Raw genomic sequence first — 20,230 nt, 5'->3', positions numbered from 1 at the left:
TAAATAAAAAACAAAAAATATTTATATGTGATAAAAAATAACAAATAACTCTCTCGTCTCTTCCCTTTAAAAAGAGTCTTGACTAAGACCTTGGCGGCATTGAGCCAGGTTTTTATCTTAAGGTCTAAGACATCCCAAATTTCCAATCCATCTTTTGGATGCGAGAGGAGGTGAGCTGCTCGATTCCAAGACTTTAGAGACCTTTGATCTCTTTATCGTAGCTCGAGGAAATCATGCAATCGGCGATGGACTTGAGATCCGAAATTGCGAGCGTGGAAGCTTGCTCGACCTCGGAGAAAGAGTGAGCGACGACATGGACGTCGTCTTCATAAGTGTCATCGTAATCGGAGGTGCTGGACGGAGGCGGAAACGAGGGAGGAGCGGTCGGAGATGGATTTGGGATAGAGATGATCAAGACGATTGCGATTCGGGATCGAGATGATCGCGAACGGCGAACGGCGACAGTGGGCTTGGTTGCCAATGCCCCGTGCCGAGTTCCGCTGCAAGCTCGCCGTTCGCCGCTGCAAGTGTTGGTGAGGGTGAAGTATTTTATTTTTTGTTCGTCGTTCGCCGTTCGCCATTGCAAATCGCAGCTACAAGTGCTGATGAGGGTGAGGTATTTTATTTTTTGTTCACCGTTCGCCGTTTGCCGTTCGTCGCTGCAAGTGCTAAAGGGAGTAAGGGATTCGAACTGGGTTGGGAATATAAAAGGTATTTTATTTTTTGTTTTTTAATTTAAAACATTGAAAATAAAAATACTAACCTGCGAACCGCTGCCCAGGTCGAACGGTTTAGCGGTTCGACCGCCCAGGTCAGCGATTTTTTGACTTTTTTAACGTTTTTTAACAATTTCCGATTTTTAGTAAAATCGGACCCAGGGAATGACCAATTACCGGTTTTCTGGTCCGACCGTCCGATTCGGTTCGGTTTTGAAAACCATGGTCATGAGAGAGTTTCTGGGCCAACAACACGTTCATGGTAGTATACCGCTCATGTTTTTGTTTTTGGTCAAAATAAATTAGGGGGCAATTACTAATTTACCCACTCTCATGATAGCGTGGCATTCCCAAAAACTCTCTCTCCCAAGTTTTTCCCCTAAATCAATGTAAAATTGCATGCATGTCACTTTTTGAGTTGAGAATGAAAACAAAATTGGCAATTTGACACCGATTTTATGATGTAAAAACTTTTTTTTTTCTAGATCACTAGTGGAATGGCCCGTGCGATGCACGGGGTATTTGATATTGATGGTGATATTTGACTATTCTTTTACATATCGGGTATAGATTTGTAATTTATGTTTTTTTTTATTTTTATGATTTACTATTTTTTTGTAAATTTTCTATGTATTTCTTTGTTTTTTATAATTTATATTATTTTCTTCATTTTATGTGTTTTCTCATAATTATTTTGCAATAACATATATATAATGGGAAAAATTGAAAGTTGAGGGTAAAGTTGTAAAGTAAAATTAGGGTGTTTTGACCAAACCAATTGCAACATTCTCATTTTTTAGTATATAAGATATACATGGTATAGAAATTTTTATGATTTTCTATATTTTTTTTGTAAATTTTTTGTGTATTTCACATTCTCATTTTTTTAGCGTGGTATAGAAATTTTTATTATTTTCTTTTTTTTTTGTAAATGCTTTTGTGTATTTCTTTGTTTTTTTTGTTTTTTAATTTATATTGTTTTCTTTATTTTGAGGAGAAAGGTGCATAGGATAAAGAGACACCATTTCTATTTCCTCTTTCTTATTGTGAAGTAGGGGGAATGGATAAGATATACACCATACTGAGAGGAGTTTAAAGGAGAGAACTGGGTTTTAGAATTTACTTATTTGCTTCACATGTGAATGATAATATTTGGCCTTTTGCCTCATATCGTTCTGCTCATTAATAGTGGGGTCGTTCTTTGCATATCTAACGGCTAGCATTTGGATATAGGTTGATCTTGATTCATTTATATTCGGATTTGAATTGAACATCTGTTTGATTTTTGTAGAAGAGTCTGGATCTCCTGCCAACAAAACGCATTCCAAACCCCTACGACCCTACCAAGTACCAAACCGCTACGGTATTACGTTGGTAGGGTGTTAGATTATTGGACTGGCCTGATACTCATCGAGAAAAAAGCACCCTAAAACAAATCAATATAATGAACCTAAAAGCATTTCTCGATCCAATACAACTTATTATGTTAATGGAGAATCAAAATAGAGGAGAAATGGGAAAAAAATACCTGAAAAAAATAGGGAAAAAACCAAAAAAGGCTTCATTTAATAATCTAATTGATTGTTCGATGATGAAAATAGAGAGGTCAAAAAAATCCATTCCTCCCTTCAATTTGAATTCTTGGGTTTTGGGTAAACCATCCGATACTTGACACATGTTGGCTCTAATCAATGAAGAGGTTCATCAATTATGCCTGACGGGAGTAGGCCTGTTAATGATACCCGAAAATCCGAGGCCCAATTCAACATCCAATCTGATTATCCTTGATTCAGATTACGTATTTATGTAACCTGATCAGATTGGAATGTTACAATCTACATCCAATTAATAATCAGATCAAATTTGGATTTGATCCAATATGATTTGATTAAAATTTGAATATGATTATATTATAATATTTATTAATTTTAATATATAAATTTTATATTATTATATTAAAATTTATAAAAATATATTTTAAATATTACATTATATATAATAAAATTAGTATGTTATATTTATATTAATTTATTATATATAAAAGATGAAAATAAATATTTTTTTTAATTTTAGTGGTATTTTAGAGAATTTAAAGTGGAGTCGGATTAAATTCGAATCCGATATGAGTTTGTTAGGATTCAAATTCGAATATGAGTCTCTAAATCCAATCGAATTTTGGATCAAATTTGAATGTAGGTTCTTAATATTCGGTTCGGATGCAAATTTTGCTACATCCAATCAGAACCCAATCCGATTGCAGCCTTATTGGAGAGAAGATCAAATAAGGCCTAAGGGGAGAGAGAGGAGCAGGTTCCATAGTGGTTTTATTATTATTTTATTTGTTACAAGCATGAACCGTTAACTAAATAAAATTGGAAAAATAAAAAACTATTATAATTTTATTTGTTTTATCCAATTACAAGTGTTAATTGTTGATTAAATAAAATTAGAAAACTGAAAAAGGGTAAAGATGGAAAGTGAAAATCAGGCTTTTTCACGAAACATTGTCACTATCCTCATTTTTATAAATGGTACAGACAACATTCTCATTTTTTAGTATGGTATAGAAATTTTTATGATTCTCTATATTTTTTTTTAATTTTTTGCATATTTCATTGTTTTTTCTATAATTTATATTGTTTTCTTCATTTTGAGGAGAAAGGTACGTAGGATAAGAGAGATGACATTTCGGCTTCCTACTGTAAAGTAAGGGGAGTGGATAAGATATACACTATGCATAGAAGGGTTTAAAGGAGAGAATTGGGGTTTTAGGATTTATGTCTTCGCTTCGTATAGGGGAATGTTATTCCATCAGGAATGAAAATAGGATTTCGATTCCACCTAACCAAATAGTTGGAATCCAAATAGACCATTCTAATTCCAATTTCATACCCCTATTTTTTCAAACCAAATGGACCCTTAGATCTTGTGAGAAAATATTATCTTTGATGCCATTTCAAATCTTGTGAGAAGCACCATTTTTCCCTTCCATTTGTTATTGTAGATGATGAGTGGGCAAATCCCATTCAAACCATGGTTTTTAAAACCGATCCGGAGACCGAATCGGTCAATGGTTCGATTATCGGGTTGGCCCGCTCTAACAAAAAATAAAAAAATAAAAAAAAATAATCAAAACTATTCAAACGATTAACCGCCCGAGTCAGCAATTTGCTAACCAAAATCAATGGTTTTTTAATGGGCTCTTAGTTTTTCCGATCCGATTTTGAAAACCATGATTCAAACATAATGAATGTATGTAACTGGGTCTCGTGATCCAGTCCCCGTTATTTACACTTAGCTAAACCGATGCATGCTTTATTTTCACCATGTGCTTTTGTGTTTACACTACCCACAATCATGTATAGGTATTTTCTAATAAATGAAGCTGCTTTTGTGTGCCAAAAAGAATAAAAAATACAACTGTAATTGAGGTAGGTGTGCTTTTCTCGGAAAATATCATGTCAGTGCCATATGAGTGTTTTAAGCTAATTAATTTTTATTTGGCTAAACTAATTCGAGTAAACACGGTTGCACCTATTTTATCTCGGTTTTTGTGAAAAATAGTTTGATACAAACAATTTTTTTAATGTCTAGGCAATGTATATTGGTGATATAAATGCTGATTCAATACATAAATATATTCTAGTTTAATTTTGCAAGCCTTTGATAAGCATACATTTATGTATCAATAATGACAGTTACCACACATATTTGCATTCATAATTGATAGATACAAGTTTATATCAATGTTTTGGATACAAACTTTGCGCTTCCGTTTATATAAAAAGGTGGACTTCTATCTTGAAATCCGTGTTTATATTCTTTACAACCAAAATATCGATTGGTTGGAATGCAAAATTTATTAATGCAAATTAAACCAATTTATATTCATGAACTGAACTCGGTAGAGAAATTTTTTGATAAAGAAAGTTATTTCAGACGATAAATATGGATACCAAACAACCTTTCCAACTTTTCCTCAACGTTCTAATTTTCTATTAGTTTCTATGAAACCAAACACAGCCTTACAAAGAGGTTGAAAGTTTCTTGAAAATCTACGAATCAAGTGGCTGCCGACTTGATCTGATTTACAATTACAACTTTTCACCAAACATAAAATAAAAACAAAGAAGGAAAAAAAATTAAACAAAAGAAGGCAAAGAAAATAGTAGCATTCAACGATTTACAACAGACGATGAATTTCGTCTCACGCCGGAAGAGGGTTGAATTTTGCGATTTGAATCGACCACATGCGATTAAACCTGTTCATGGACCGGGTAGCCTGACGGGCCAGCCCGGCCCAGCTCGGCTCTCGGACGGGCCTGAACACACATTTGAGCCCGCAGGCCTAAAAGCCCAAGCCCGACTATATTGTGGGCAGGGCTCGGGATTTGTTAAAAAAACCTGGCCTAAACCCGGCTCGGTCTGACCTATAGGCTAAATAAAAAAACCCTAATATCCTAACCCCTCTTCTCATTCATCTCTTTCTTGTCTAAGCCAGTTAGCTGAACCTCTTCTCAGTTTTCACAGTGACTCACAATCTTACACTCTCAGGCAAACATAGAACCGGTGAACACTCATCGACACAACTAATAAACTCCGACAAACCGGTGTGAGTCCTCTCTCTCTCTCTCTCAAACGCGAATTCAACACCGGCAAATACAATCACCAGCGGTGAGTCCTTTCTTCTGTTAGGTTGGGCTTTGGGTTTGGGCCCCGGTTTCAGGCTTTTTGTCAGTGTCGGACTTGAATTCAAGCCTAATAAAATCCTGTTTATAAAGAATAAAAGCCCGCCCGGCCCATAAACAGGTCTACATGCAACCACAGTCGCAGTAAATAGAAACCATCTAGACTAACATAGATTCAAACTAACAATTTACAAAGGTTGCAAATTACTAAAATCTGCACATATGGAAGACTGGCTTAATGAGACACGAGACACAAGACAAATCAACGTTGGTGCATGTCCGTCCCTAATGTCAAAGGCGGAGCTAGTGTGGCTAATGCCTCTCTTGTTTTGAAAACGAGCAAGGTTTAGTTAAACGCTTTAGTGTTCAGTGGGCTGTGGAATAAAAAATAAGGTTTCAGGTTAATAATAAAATACATAGAGCTCATACCTTTTACAGTGAAGTCCATAAATTTATTATTGACATAAAACCTCGTCATTAATTCCACGTACTGTTGAACAGTCAAAGCACTTAACTAATCCAAACACTCTAAAAACACCTCACTCGAAGTGGCCCCTTCTCCCAATGAAGAATTTTGGCTCTGTTCCTTCCACGATCCACCAAGAGATGGTTACCAGAATCTGACCTGTTGTCTCAGTTCAGAGTCCGGTTACTTTACAATATACTAAACTAAAGCAAAATACAGGGTTCGACATAAGTGGTTACAGGCTCTAGCCCCACAACTCTTGACAAAGAATATTCCGAAATTCACAAGGCTGGGCTGAATTTATCCTACTTAACAGATTACTATGCCCAAAACCAGCACAACCGGATGGCCATATGACTTAATATCTTTTAAGTCTCAATCATGATAATGTCTCCATTTGTATGGTGGATGAGCTTCTATATCTGCAAAAGAATGGCAAAGGTATTTTCAGTCTAAAACGCTTCACTTATATTCTTTTATTTCTAAGGGAAAGACATAAATAACTATTTTATATACAAAATTATCAAGACATCGTTGTCTAATCATGTATTACCAAAGTAATTTACTTAAGTCTCTATGCAAATGAACTGTTTCAGGAATTATTCTTTTTTATGGGACTATTTAATACCCACAGTAGGAAAGTGGATTTATTTCCTTTATGTGGGACCTGCCAACTTACTTAACCCTCATTTACAGAAAAACGATCGAGGCCAAGTATAAAATGGTTAAAGGTTCATATGAAATTGCTTAGGATGGGAATATGGGATCATCTCAACCATGTCTCAATCCTTACTTAAATAGTTCAGTTTAATCAACTCTCACATCAATAAAGTTGTTGTTTTTGATGATGTGGAAGTGATTTTAATTTTTTGGAAAAATTGTAAATTAGTACTCAGTATTTTGGGTTTAGTTTCATTTTAGTCCCCGAATTTCAAAATGTGTCAATTCAATATTTAAACTTTTAAAATGTGTCAATTTAGTACAAAATTGTTAACCGTAGTTAAATGGTATGTGAAAGGATGCAAATGCTCTTCGAGTGTCATAATTTTCTTTATCAACCATCCAAATGTTCAAGCCTCTTAGAAGTCCGTAGAAAAAAACAATTCGTCAAAAACCGATATTGCTTTGGTTCAACCTTGATTCTTGAGGAAGAAAATGATGAATAGTGTTGAGGGCAATTTTGATATTTTCAAAAGTTTCAAGTCACACAAATAGTTTTCTTTATCAACCAGCCAAATGTTCAAGTCTCTTAGAAGTCCGTAGAGAAAAGCAATTTGTCAAAAACCGATATTTCTTTGGTTCAACCTTGATTCTTGAGGAAGAAGATAATGAAGAGTGTTGAGGGAAATTTTGATATTTTCAAGTTTCAAGTCACACATGTCATCATGTAATAAAGATAACTAACGGATTGCTAACGCTAGGAACTAAACTGACACGTTTTAAAAGTTTAGATACCGTATTAACACGTTTTAAAATTCATGGACCAAAATAAGACTAGTCACTATATCCAAAATATACGGTATTAATCTACAATTTTCCCTTAATTTTTAGAAACAAAACCAATCATGATGTCAAATGCCCCCTCAGAAATTAATAACTAGAGTTTGAAAAAGAAATCACCATGTTATCAATTCTATTTACAAAACGAAAAACGAAAGTGACAACACGTAGACGATTCTCCGCTTCAGCAAACCTATTACTTTTTAGTTGGATTAGAAATTTTAATTACTTAAATTAATTGGCAAAACCACCTACCACCTAGTCTTAAGTCTTAGACGAGTTGGTGGAACATTAGCTTCGAGATGCATTAAAATTAGGGGGTTGGTGGAAGTTGATCCTCTAAAATTTCTCTTGCTGGTAGCTGATGCCAAGATGCATTAATTGAATTGCCTATTCGTTTTCACATTTTCTCATTCAAGTAATTTAGAAAAAACCACAATAAATAGGCGATCCACAAATATCATTATATTCAAATTCAATGGATCACATCAATCGCATTTATACTTGATTTGAATTGGATTTGGATTATTGAATAATGTTAATAAATTAAACCAAAAATAATAAAAAAAATATCACATATTATTAATAAAATGACCTAAAAATGATCACATTAATTAAAAAAATTTACATAGTGTGTTTATTTTTATTGGTTCACATTTAAACAATTAATATGTACCATTGAAGACTTTAATAATGTTAAAGATTCAATTTTGTGACAATGAAATATCATCTTATCACTGGTTTAAATTTTTTACTTCATGTTCTATTCATGCACCATAGATTTTGCCCATTAACAAAAAAGGAACTTCAATTAAGGGTGTCAATGGACCGGTTTTGTACTGGACCAAAATCAATTTGGACGTATTGGATAAATCCAGTCCAAAATATTTATTAGATTGGATTGGACTTGTTCCATCCATAAAAAATTTATATTGGATTGGGTTGAATTAAGCCAATATTTGGTCCATTGATATAAGATAAGAATATAGGTGTAAATGGACAGGGTTTAGGTTGAAACCAATCTAAATTAAAACAAATTTGAACATATTGGACGGTCCAGACATTGAATTGGACTGGTTCAAAACATTCATTAGATTGAATTGGATCTAGTCATTTGTAATGGACTCACATTGAACCGGATCAGATTGGACCAAATCCAATCCAATTAACACCCCTAACTTCAACTACACTAGACTTAAATTAGGGTTTTGGGCTCATCCAAAATTTAACAAATACTTAAAGCAACACTCGACTCAAGTTGCAGCCCTAGTGATTATAGGTTGCATCAATTAAACTTTTTAACCTATTATGCTTTGTTTGCTTAAAGTAAATGAAAAAGAAGGGGTTTGGTTGTATTGGAAGGGTTGGGATCCATCATATGAATGGTCAAACCATGCTAGATAGATGGGTGAAATCTTAAAAATTTCCTAATCCTTCTAGGAATCGGATTCCCTATGTTTTGAAAATTTACATTTTTCAGGATTGGTCTTGTGCTGAACTAGACCAGATTTGAAACCAGACAAAGAGGGAGATTTATACCTAATACGGATACCACAAAGGCATATCCAAAGGTAGAAGTTCATGCCCAAATCAGTCCTAAAACCGGCCCCCACTGAAGATGGCATAGTGTATAGGTGAAGTTAATTCAACAACACAATTTTCAACAAAATTGCAACCCAACTACTTCAATCGAACTAGGGAAGGTGAGCCTGAAATTCCTATGAATTTTGCATGCAAAAATCAAAATAAAATTGATCTCTATTAGTCCTTGAAATCCTAGGTCATGATAGAGTTTCTTGGAAGACAAAAGAGAAGAAGAGAGAACAAGAGAGAGTGGTCTTCTAGTCTAGTTCGCCCTCTTCTTCTTTTATCTCCTTATTGAGCATTCTCCTAATCAAATTAGGAGATTATCCAAATCAAATTTGGATCTAAACTCTAATAAGAGATAAGCCCTATCCTCTTAAAGAGATTATCCAAATCTAATGGGTATGGGTGCTCCATACCCATTTCCAAACTCAAATTTGACCCAGAGCACATGACAACTTAAGTTGACATGTGACAACTTACTTTATTAATTATAGGCCTTAGACCCATTTCTTTCAAATGCTCACGACCCAAGATGTTACATAGCCAACTTAGGCCTGATTTGTATGGCATGGGACCCCACAATGACTTCACATAAGTCTACACGGGTGTGGCCTAGCCTCTGTAAAAAGGTTTGGTTGAATTCACTACTAAACCCCACAATGAACCCCTGAGCACATCACTATGGACCCAACATTTGCACTTAAATGATCATTGAATTCAGTCATCCTATGAAGACTTAAGGGTAATGGATTTAAGTAAGATAAAGCGCATCATGTAGTCAACTCTTAATGGTCTCTTACACTTAACCTCTCGGCCTATAATGATCAAACATTACCTGACAGGGAATGACCTCTCCCCTGGCTGCAAGATACAGTGTCACTCTTTGCTCGGATGGATCCTACGAATTAAAACCTTTTGCAAACAACTGCCCCAACATACCCCAAGTTTTGACCCTTAATGGATCTCACTAATTGGCATATCAAAAATAGTCCAACCTAACACCTAGTGCAATACCATAATCAAATCTAGGGTTTATGTATAACTTTCCAGTTTTGCCCATCAATCTCTAAGGTCTAGGGCATAACTGGAAAATGGTTTGGGTTTAGTGTTTCATCCAAACACACATTGCATGTGCTTTGGGTCTAACCCTAGCTACTAAGACAAGCTACCCCAACTTCTTTGGCATCACATCATTGTTAACCTTAGTAGGATAAACTCCCCCATGTCTATCCAATGGCTGAGAACATTCTAAACTAACACGAGTCTCATAAGTGTCCAGTTTAAGGGGTAATTTCACAAAAGCATACCAATATACAATAAATGTATCTATACATCAATCTAATTAGAGCTAAGGGCATACATTGTCTAACAGGTTGGAGTTAAAGTTCTCCTTTTAGGCAGCATTTGGCATTCCTTATTTTAAGGACTTATCTCCTTTTTGCACTTAAAATGTTCCTATGAATACTGAGTTTTTAACTAAAAAAAGGAGATAGGTCATTTAAATAAGGAACGCCAAATGTAGCGTTAGTCCATTTTAAAAAGCTACACCACTTTTTTCCCTTTCAATACAATAAAATAAGTAAAGATTAAATGTAAGAAATAGCTTATCATAACTTAGGGGGGAGGGGGTTTGCCAACATATATGCGTTTGTTTTTTTAATAACAACATGTGTTTTAAGAAATAGAATTATGTGAAGGGGATGTATTCAAATTCTGGTTTTGTTTTTCAAGAGAGAGAGAGAGAGATGGCAAAACTTTTGAAACCATAATTACCTAATTGCTAGAGGAACTGATGATTAGTGAACCGGATCATTATGAGTTTTATCTCAGATGCCTCTCTCCATATTTATTCTCTTATCACAAACCCATTTGGATTCCCTATTAACTATTAAGAAATGTTATGATTAAAGTATGCATGGGTCTCAAATCAATGGGGAAACAGATACCTTCTCATTCAAAAATTGAAATAACTTCCTAAATTAAAATGACTTTGGGTTCCATAATCAATTCCAGAAAGGAGGTAGAAAGGAAAATGACACAAGAACAAGGAAAACTTTGGGGAAGTGAAGGGCTTCATGCTTCCATTTGATACAATAACAAAAAAGAAAGGTTCCATCTTGATAAACTTTTGCTTTTGAGCATTAGACCGTGGAAAATAAAATTAACCAAAAAAAAAGCATTTGGAGCATTTGTAAGAGTTGCTTTTGATTTTGAGAAAATTGTGATCTTTTTCTTTTGAACTTTAAAAGCACATACCTGAAGCTTACCCATACACAATCAAGTTACTACCTTTTTTGCGCTAATGTTCCTGCTTGTTGAAATATAATCAATCTGTTATGTGAATGATTTGAATATTAAACTAGCCAGGTATGTTGAACTTGGTACAAAACTGATAAAACCAATTTTTAATATAGTTCAACCGCTAGGTCGAGAACCAGGGCATTTTTCGGTTTAGTTCCTGATTCAGTTTTCTAAAAATTGCTTCTTTCTTGCATAATCTAGCAATCATGTTGATCCCATCTAGTATATCTTGTGGAAATATAATTTGTGGCACACTTCTATATAAAGCTTGTTAATGAGTGGTTACCATCTTTCTAAAGCTTGCTACTTATTTCTATCCCATCAAGACATGACAATTTCTTAATAAGACTTGCTTTATTGGATATAGAGGTTTACATTGTTGATCTAATTGATTTTCTTTTTTAATTGGGAAACATGGCTATTACTAGGTTAATCATCGTTAGCCTAGACATATTTTTATATTTCAAACCTGCTATGTAGGATGAACAAGGTCTAGGCTTAGGTTAAATCCCCTTATAATAGGGGTGCTCATAAACAATAAAATGTTTCAAGTTGTTTTTCATTCAAAAGTTATATTTAACCTGTATTATATTTCAATCAAGGTTCAAAGATTGGGACCTTTCATGAAGGCCGTGAGCTTGTGGCTTTTGCTTCGATTGGTGGGCAGGGTGATGGTAGTTTCCTTTTGCTTTTACTTTTTCCTTGTTTTTCTACTTGATGCACATCTATTGTTTGTTCCTTGTTAGATCTTCCTTTTGTACATAAATGTGAACTTTTAAAAGCCATAACTTTGCACTCGAAAGTTCGATTAGGGTGATCTTTTTTTTTATTTTGGGAAACTTTTCGAGATTTATGTGTTTCCAAGGTGGAAAAGGTGCTTTGCCCCACTGTTTTTTCTAAAAATGCATTTTTTTGCTCTAAATGTTAATTTTTTATATAAAAAAATTAAAACTAAATAAAATATATGTTATAGAAGAATATAAATATACTGAAAATGCGTATTTGATAAAAAACCGTAGTGGACAAAAAACCCCCAAAACCGTGGTAGATAGAAAATTGCTGCGAAAATACAAAAAATGCATAAAAAATTGATGAAGATCACAGGTTGCATGATAACTATATCTTGGTTCACTCAAGTTTTTGTCAAAGTGGATGAACATATGATTAGAGAGACATCACTTGAAGAGATTCAATATCAACATAATTATCACAAGCCACATCAATAACATCATACATATGATGTTATAGTCACAACAAGCAACAATTGTAATGTACTTATTGTTGAGTTGGGTTTGTGATGTAGATGAACTATGGTGAGTAGTACTATTCCTAAGTGATTTTGGATGGGCCCAAGGTATTTGTCCACCCAAAGGAATGACCCTTTATGGTTTCCTCAAACTGGACAGTAGAGAAACCATCACCCATAATTTGTTTTAGTTTTTGCCATATGTAGAGTCATAAGACTATTTCCTTACGAGCATCACAATTAACTCTTTTCGGCCATTTGTACCTATAACATGCAATATTAATGAGCATAAAAACATCATAACCATATTATAATCAAAGCAACATGACAATTTGTATGAGATAGATAAAACATTAGCTATGTCATCACACGTACAAGACCAATAATATCCAATCAAACAAATATAAAACAAAAAGTGTATTTGGTTGCAAATTATCATAAATGTCAATAGTAATGCATGACTTTGTAACAATGACTAGGGGTAGCAATTTTTCACCCAACCCGCTGAACCCACCCAATGGGTTATGGATAACCATTGGGTTAACCATTACAGACATAAGTATTAATTCCTTAGCCCTTTTTTTTTAATTTTCTTCATTTGAATTAAATAGTTTATAATTAATGCATTACTTTTCTATTAATTATTGATTAAATTTAGTTTTGTCTTGAATCAACACACTTCACCCAACATAAATCCAAATCAATTTGACCCGAGTTTGGACCAATTCAACACGATCTGACCTAATCCAGCATATACCGATCCGGGTATACCCGAATCTGAAATAGACCGCATGCGGGATGGTTCAGTAGCGCTTGCTCTACCTGGTTTGGGTCGTCTTGTCCAACCAGTATTCACACAACATGACCTGGCCTGGCATAAGCCAATCCGGGTTGACCCGAATTCAAAATGGTTTCGGGTGGAATGGTTTGGTGCCCATGTGCTTTGCCTGGCTTGGACCGTCCGGTCGACCAATATTCACACAACCCGACCCAAATATGAATCGACCCTATTTACTTGCGTTGACCCGCTTTGGGTCAATCGGTTCGGTCCCAAATCCATGCACAAACCTAATATGGTCCAATCCAAGTCAATCCACCATTGGCTGAACCGGTCCAATCCGATCCGATTCGATCGGACTGATCCGGATCTAAATGACCCGAATTTGAAACAGTTTCGAGTGGGATGGTTTGATTCTCGAGTGCTTTGCCTAGTTTGGACCATCCGATTGACCAATATCCACACAACCCAACCCGATTTACTTACGTTTACCTACTTCGAATCAGTCGATTCGGTTCCAAATCCGTGCATAAACCTAATATGGTCCGGTCCAAGTCAATCCACTATTGACTGAATTGGTCTGGTCTGGTCCGACCAGACTGATCCAGACCTAAATGGTTCAACCACCCTTGATGTGATTAGATCGAAGATAATCCAATTCGATAGTTCAAGTTTGTCTGACCAGTTTGAACCTAAGCGGTTCGGTCAAGCCCAAATCCAAACATGACCACTTGTGTAAATAGTAACATGCATGTAATGTCATTTGAACCTTCACCTCTTGTGTAAATAGTAACTACAATTGTCACCAAACTATGACCAACTTATTTGTTAAGAGAGAGTTAATTTGTTTTTTTAAGTCCATAAATATAAGATTAATGGGTTTGGGCGGGTTGAATTGGGTTAAAGCGGATTTAGGTTGAACCCAACTCATTTAATTTATATAACTGGGTCATTAATGGGTTGATGGGTTAAATGGGTTGGGTTAAAGCTCAACCCAAACCAAACCCAACTTAACCCGCCCAATTGCCACTGCTAATAATGACTAAAAAGCTATAGATAGAACACTAGCTAAGTCATTGTTGATTCCTTTGGTATTGCTCCCTTAATGCATTTAATTGTCCCTAATAGCACTCATTTCGACATTAGAGGTGTAAGAACTAGCAACTTGTTGTCTAACTCCATGACCATTACTTTCATCAATTGATGCCATGTCCTCATTGGCCCAATGGTTAATGTTTGCATCCTTACGTGCCTCTCTCTTTATGAAGTTGTATATTATGAAACACGCTGCTACGATGTACGGTTGGATGTCTAAGTCATATCATGGCATGCTTTTCAATATTGAAAATTTGCCCTTCAATATCTCGAAGCGCTGCTCAAAGACATTGTGTAAAGAAGAGTGAGTGTAGCTAAAAAGATCCTCCTTAGATCTAAACCTACCACTGTGACCATGAAACTCACTAACATGATACTATTGTTTATCATATGGAGTTAGGAATCCTAGTACATTAGGAAAGTCAACATCAACGATGTAATATTTACCTACATTTCATATGTGGTTAGTATTATGAGCAACAATTGAGTAAAAGTGTAATGGATATAACATTTTATTTTGAATCACCTGAATGAGGTATTGGAAACCTAACATTTGACCTCGCCATGGCTTCTACAAGTATCATAGATTCATGTGCATATCCTTCCTGACTAGTGTATACAAAGGTAAAAAACATATCAAAGTCACATGTTGCTAAGACATTTGATGTGAAAACTTTATCCTACCCCTATAAGGTATTTGCTCAGCCTACGGCACACTAGTAGAAACATGTGTGCCATTCATAGCACCAAGGCAATCTTATTGGTGTTAAAACAATCTCAGTAAGAAATCATAAAAAATAAAAGAACAATAGTGTGATTAATATTGTAATTACCTTGAACATCGGGTAAAATCTCTCTAACTCCCTAATATATGTTGAAACCTGGTCGAATGAAGGCGGAGCCACTATCTCTCTCCCTACTCGACAAATTGCTATAACAACCCTTTTGTTGTGTGTATTAATTGTCAAAGAAAAGTGTTGGAAACGATCTACCATCATTTGGCCTACAATTATAAGAAAAAATGCCATTGCCTCTTCTATAATGATATTCCTCATGTCTTTCAGATGTCCCTTTTGCCTAAGTAGATTCGAAAGTTTTTTAACACATGTCATTTCATCCTAAATGGCTCATAACATCTATTTGGATTTTTTAAGTAATATAGAATTTCATGCCATGCATATGGTATATATTTTTTTAGAGAAGATGTCCTACATGATTGTTTTCGTATTCTCGTATTATGCATTTTCAGCACCAAGGGTAATGCAACACCCATCATCATCATGTCATCATCTAATGATGACAAATCATCACCGTTTACACACCTCTTACGCCAATGTGTCACCATGACGATATGTTCCATTGTAGTAGAAAATATTTACCCTGTGATGATTATAATAAACAAGATCAAACAAAAATATGTTCCAAAGCAATAATCCAATATATATTGGACTCAATAGTGCATTCTCACATTGTTTCCCAAAAAAAAAAAAACATAGGATGAAACGTATCATAGTCCATATAGGAGTTCCAAAAAAGTCACATAGGAAGCATATCAAAAAAGTAGAGCAACTACTAGTTCAAAGATAATGGTGCATGATAAAAAATGTTAATGTTGGCTCAGTGATCCATCACCCATGAGAGTTGCAAGCCAATCATTCCTAAGTTCAGGTCTCATTGACATTAAAGATTTCCTTCATTTTACATTATGAAAGAGTTTCATCGCCTTGAAGTAGCAGTAGGGTGAAAAGTGTGATTTGGCATACATGTCATTAAGAATGTTCATACATTGTTGTATTTCTTCCATCTCTTCCATCTCCATTTCCATGTCCCTTAGCCTTTCTTCATTGTCCCTTTCTCTTGCTACTTCTCTCTTATATATCTCTACATCTTATTTCATTCGTTTCTTCCTTGTTTTCACCCAAGTATGAATGACACACTCAATCCCCTGAATGTTATGCATTTTCCCCTTCTTCATGGTGGTTGGAGGATCCCCAACTCTAGTATGACGTTCAATAGTCTCTATTGAGATGTCATGTTAAGATCAACGATGTTAGGACTTGACAGTGATTCCCCAATAAATGGGGTTCCACTGTCTTGAAAATCAACTACTAGTACAGAGCTACATGGCTGTGTGGATTCAATAAGGTGATCTAGATCCATGTTGATTAAGTAATCCCTATTTCCTACTACTTGTGTCCCCTCAAAAATGTATTCTAATTCATTCCAATGTCGATATGTCATCATCCTGAATTTCTTTGCCCACGTCCATTTATGCATGTGTTTATGTATAGTTAGTAGTTATATCAATAAACTTTTAAACCATGTCAGTGTTTGTGATTCACTAACCTTATAAACATTTTGCCAAACATCTTCATTAGCAACTGGTATCTTGGTCTTAGGATCTACTGTAAACCTAGTATGATTTATGAGTTTGTTGTAATCCTAATGGCACTTCCTAAGTATGTTGTATTTGTTCTTGAATTGTGCATGCATATAATTTTGTATTAAATAAGAGTACACCCATAATTAAAGTAAGACAGAAGCATGGAACCATTCTTCTATCAATATGTCATTCCCCAATAGACACACAAGTGTTCAACTAAAGATGCGACTACATAAAAGTATACAAAAATATTGATTTTCCTTACCCAAACATGCAAATTAAGTAAAAAAAATAAATTTCTCATACCATGGTTCTTTTCCTTTTGTATCTCTAAATTAATTGGTAGAATTGGTTCTGGTTTTGAGCTTTGTCTTCTAATTATAATTGGGTTAGGACTGGTTCTTATTGGCTCAATCCTATCGGTAGTGTTCAGTTTTAAGAGAATCGAAAGATTCATATGTTGACAATAGGGTTATTAGCTATCATATGATGACAACAGATCTGATTCACAGATCATATATTTACATAACCTGTAGATGTATAGATCTACAAAGCATGGAGAATTTAAAGAGCAACCCTATTCTCTAAGCTGGTTAGAGAAGGAGCCAACTCAACTCAAAATCTCATCAATTGTAAGTTGTTGTTAGCACACAATTTTTGCTCGGCCCCTTCACCTTACCTCTTTGTACCCTCCTTTTAGATCCCAAAACTTAGAATCATAATCAAATCAAATTGAGACTTTACAAAGTAAAAAATTTATCTTTTCACACAATCCACAAGACAAATGAAAACCTCGAGATCAACATCGATGTCAAATCAAATATGGCCTAGACTTAGGAAACAATAAATGTCACACATACACCATTCATCATGCCAACTTCATTTCTGATAGCCCTGCACAACTAGAATTAGAAAACCTAGACTAACCATTTCTTTCTTAGATTAGAAGCATCCACTCAACTCTTCACCTTGATCTATCCTTACCCACCAAATTTTAACTCAAACTTCCCAAACTTCCCCCGTTTGACCACCATCAGGCCAAAATCCTAATTCAACAAATCTCATTAGTTAAAGCTTATCATCCATCATCCCAACTTTATTTGATCGATCAAACTTCACCACCGTGTTTAGAGACCCAAAAAACCCCAACACTTCAAATTTAATGACCAAATTCTTTCATTTGACCATTAAAAAAAGTGAGATTCTATTTTGGGTCGTTTAATTAACTATTCCATTTTGGGTTATCTCATTAATTGATAAACCATTGACCCAAACTAAATATGTCAATTTACACTTATGATCAAAGATCCATTACTTCTATCAAATTCAAGATATTCAAAAGTGCTTATTCACCAAATTTCATCCCAAATTTTTCCTGTTTGACTCTTCATCAAACAAAGATTCTATTTCAGTAAATCTCATTGATTAAAGCTTATCATCCATAATCCCAACTTTATTTAACCAATCAGACCTTATCACTATGTTCAGAAACCCAAAAAAACCCTAGCACGTCAAATTTCACAACCTAACTCCATTTGACCGTTAAAAAAGTAAGATTTCATTTCGAGTATTCTCGTTAATTGATAAACTATTAACCTAAACTAAATATGTCAATTTACACCTCTAATCAAAGATCCATCACTTCCATCAGATTCAAGATTTTCAAAAGTGCCTATCCACCGAATTTCATCTCAAAATTCCCCTACTTGACCCATTATCAAACAAAGATTCTATTTCAACAAATCACATTGATCCAAACTTATTAACCATAGATCTCCATCATCTTAATCCTATTAAACTAATTAGACCTCACCACTGTGTTCAGAAACCCAAAAAGCCCTATCACATCAAATTTCATATCTTAATTCACATGTTTGACCATTAAACTAAGAAGATGTCATTTCGACACACGAGATTAAATTGCCACATCATCTGTGCCAACTTAAAACCTTAAAAGGGTGATGGATAATGTCAGACCCATTCTTGAATTGTTCAAACACCTGGACCAATGAAATTGAGCCTAATAAGCTTAAGAATCTCAAAATACCAAAGATACCCCCACTTAAAACTAAAAAAAAAAAGATAAAACCACATTTAAAAGTTTATCAAATTTACATTTTCCACCACTGGCAGCCCCAAATACAAGACAACCATGACAAGCATGCCCAACCTCACATTGGATGCACAAAACCCATGAAAACCATCCCCAAATCGAAGAAAACCTTTCACCAAAGAAGAAATCTTGACTGAGTACCATTTTCTTTGAAAAATCTTTACCCATTTTTGTGAAAAAGTTGTTTTCAAGTCCAGGCTCTCTGATTGGATGAATTTCAGAACTCATTCCCTCGTTTTTTCTATAAATACAGACCCAACTCAAAATCTGGGAGAGGGGAGGAGAAATCTACAAAAGAAGGAGAAAAAAGTATTTCCATTAACCTTTGTAATACCTTCATTTTACCTGAAATCCCAAAGTCTTTGAAGATCAAGCCTTAAATATGCTTCCAATGTTTTCCAAACTGAAGATTTAAAACCTGAAACATTGACCCCAACTCAATAACTCGTCCAAGCTTCATTTGAACTCTTTCTAGCTATTGGCAAACTCTTCTCAAGGTTATACACAAGAGGTAAGTCTCTTATTCCACCATTTTTCTAAGTTCGAATTTGTAATATCTATTTTCAATTTAGTTCTGGGTTGCTTGAAGTCCTGAAATCATGGGAAACATGCATTCCTAGTTTCCTCCAGATTGAGAAAAAGAGGTGGAGAGGTGAGGGTCTTAGGGAAATTAGTACCTAAGACCCAATAACATCACCTAAAAACAATCCTGAGTGAAGTTGGGAGCATTTTTTCCTAAATTCTAGACCTCTGAGCAACCATTTTCATTGGTGATTTATTAGAATTTGAGCTTAGACAACTCCCGTATTGGGTTGCTACATCTTGGAGAGAGGGGAGCCTAACACCTTCCCTCTCACAATCATTGGAATCCAAAATCTCTTGGTAGGTGCCTTTCCTAGCGAAGAAAGGAGTCACTATCAAAGCAAGTAAATCGGATTTTCAAATCTGAAAATAAGGGCCCAATTTTGATGCCTACATTGGTATGTCCTATGGCCCTTTTGTCTTAACCCATATTCTTTAACCACTCTTAGTCTGCTTTCCATACCTCTATTTTCATATATGTTGATCTCTGTTTCTTCATTTAATTTGACATAGTCATCTTTCATGATTTTCTAGTTAGACAAATAAAACCTATATGGAAAAATTCTAACCAATTTTTACTTATATTGGCAATGGGATCTTTAATCAAATTTCACATACAAACAAAGAAAGAATCGGATCTTTAAAAGGTTCAGCCACTCAATTGGAATCAGTGATCAGCAGAGCATAGATAACTTTAATCAAATGGACCTGCATTAGAAAGGAGTTCAAGAGTTTTTAATTTAAGTCTTTTAGTTTTGCAACCATGGCAATTCAT

This window comes from Nelumbo nucifera, chromosome 1, assembly GCF_055504915.1.
Source record: "Nelumbo nucifera cultivar China Antique chromosome 1, China Antique-T2T, whole genome shotgun sequence".
NCBI classification, from domain to species: Eukaryota; Viridiplantae; Streptophyta; class Magnoliopsida; order Proteales; family Nelumbonaceae; genus Nelumbo; species Nelumbo nucifera.
Note: the sequence above shows the minus strand (reverse complement) of the source record.